Below are 2500 nucleotides of genomic sequence, written 5' to 3'. Positions count from 1 at the left end.
CAACCGTGTTTTTTGCCCCCGCTCAACCGTGCTTACTGCCCCCGCTCAACCGTGTTTTTTCGGTAACATAATCGTGTCTTCGGGTAACATAATCTTGTTTTTCGGGCCATTTTACACCGACGGAGGCACCCACAGGGGCCATGTACACCCCGCTTGGCATGTACATGAGGGGCTGCCTCTTCCAAAAATCCTTCCCCCCTATAGGGGAATATGCATTTTGGGTCTCCAGCCACGCCCAGGGTTACCACCCCCTGGAAATCCCCCAGGTTTACCCCCCATTTTATGTGGATGCATAGATTCAGACCGCCCTGCTCCACCGCTTTTGGCCATTTTTGCCCAACGTTAGCCGCTTCGGCGTGCCGCTGGACTGTTTTCGGGCCTTTTTCACCGACGCTTGGCCGTATCCGCTTAGTTTTCCCCAACGCGTGGCCGCATCCGCTTAGTTTTCCCCCGCTGGACTGTTTTCGGGTCACTTTTGCCCAACGTTAGCGGCTTCCGCTTGCCGCTGGGCTGTTTTCGGGCCATTTTTCCCCCACACTTGGCCGTATCCGCTTAGTTTTCCCCAACGCGTGGCCGCATCCGCTTAGTTTTCCCCCGCTGAACTGTTTTCGGGTCACTTTTGCCCAACGTTAGCCGGTTCCGCTTGCCGCTGGGCTGTTTTCGGGCCATTTTTCCCCAACACTTGGCCGTATCCGCTTAGTTTTCCCCAACGCGTGGCCGCATCCGCTTAGTTTTCCCCCGCTGAACTGTTTTCGGGTCAGTTTTGCCCAACGTTAGCCGCTACCACTTGCCGCTGGACTGTTTTCGGGCCAATTTCCACCGACTCTTGGCCGTATCCGCTTAGTTTTCCCCAACGCGTGGCCGCATCCGCTTAGTTTTCCCCCGCTGAACTGTTTTCGGGTCACTTTTGCCCAACGTTAGCCGCTTCCGCTTGCCGCTGGACTGTTTTCGGGCCAATTTCCACCGACTCTTGGCCGTATCCGCTTAGTTTTCCCCAACGCGTGGCCGCATCCGCTTAGTTTTCCCCCGCTGAACTGTTTTCGGGTCAGTTTTGCCCAACGTTAGCCGCTTCCGCTGGTCGCTGAACTGTTTTCGGGCCAATTTCCACCGACTCTTGGCCGTATCCGCTTAGTTTTCCCCAACGCGTGGCCGCATCCGCTTAGTTTTCCCCCGCTGATCCATTTTCGGGTCACTTTTGCCCAACGTTAGCCGCTTCCGCTTGCCGCTGGGCTGTTTTCGGGCCTATTTCCACCGACACTTGGCCGCATCCGCTTAGTTTTCCCCAACGCGTGGCCGCATCCGCTTAGTTTTCCCCCGCTTAACTGTTTTCGGGTCACTTTTCCCCAACGTTAGCCGCTTCCGCTTGCCGCTGGGCTGTTTTCGGGCCATTTTTCCCCAACACTTGGCCGTATCCGCTTAGTTTTCCCCAACGCGTGGCCGCATCCGCTTAGTTTTCCCCCGCTGAACTGTTTTCGGGTCACTTTTGCCCAACGTTAGCCGCTTCCGCTTGCCGCTGGACTGTTTTCGGGCCAATTTCCACCGACTCTGGGCCGGATCCGCTTAGTTTTCCCCAACGCTTGGCTGCATCCGCTTAATTTTCCCCAGCTGAACTGTTTTCGGGTCACTTTGTCCCAACGTTAGCCGTTTCCGCTTGCCGCTGGACTGTTTTCGGGCCATTTTCCACCGACTCTTGGCCGTATCCGCTTGGTTTTCCCCAACGCTTGGCTGCTTCCGCTTAATTTCCCCCAGCTGAACTGTTTTCGGGTCACTTTTGCCCAACGTTAGCCGTTTCCGCTTGCCGCTGGACTGTTTTCGGGCCATTTTTCACCGACACTTGGCCGTATCCGCTTAGTTTTCGCCAACAATTGGCTGCATCCGCTTAATTTTCCAAGCTATACTGCTTTCGGGTCAGTTTTGCCCAACGTTAGCCGCTTCCGCTTGCCGCTGGGCTGTTTTCGGGCCATTTTCCACCCACGCTGGCACCGACGGGGCCATGTACACCCACGCGCGTGTACATGAGGGGGCACCCATTTTTGAAAACCTTGCCCCCCTATAGGGGAATATGCATTTTGAGGCTCTAGCCACGCCCAGGGTTACCACCCCCTGAAAATCCCCCAAGTCGAAATCACCCATGTAAAATATTCAAAAAAATCTCAAAAAATCACAAAAAATTTATAAAATCAAATAAATTCAAAAAAAAAAAAAAAATTTCAAAAATTCAAAAAAAATTCAAAAAATTCAAAAAAATTCAAAAAAATTCAAAAAAATTCAAAAAATTCAAAAATTCAAAAAAAGTCCAAAAACCCAAAAAAACTTCAAAAATTTCAAAAATTCAAAAAAATTTCAAAAAAAATTTCAAAAATTTGCCCCGCTGAACTGTTTTCGGGTCACTTTTGCCCAACGTTAGCCGCTTCCGCTTGCCGCTGGACTGTTTTCGGGCCAATTTCCACCGACTCTTGGCCGTATCCGCTTAGTTTTCCCCAACGCGTGGCCGCATCCG

This window comes from Carex rostrata, unplaced genomic scaffold (assembly GCF_964058835.1).
Source record: "Carex rostrata unplaced genomic scaffold, lpCarRost1.2 SCAFFOLD_41, whole genome shotgun sequence".
In the NCBI taxonomy this organism is placed as follows: Eukaryota; Viridiplantae; Streptophyta; class Magnoliopsida; order Poales; family Cyperaceae; genus Carex; species Carex rostrata.
This window is presented reverse-complemented; position numbering follows the sequence as displayed.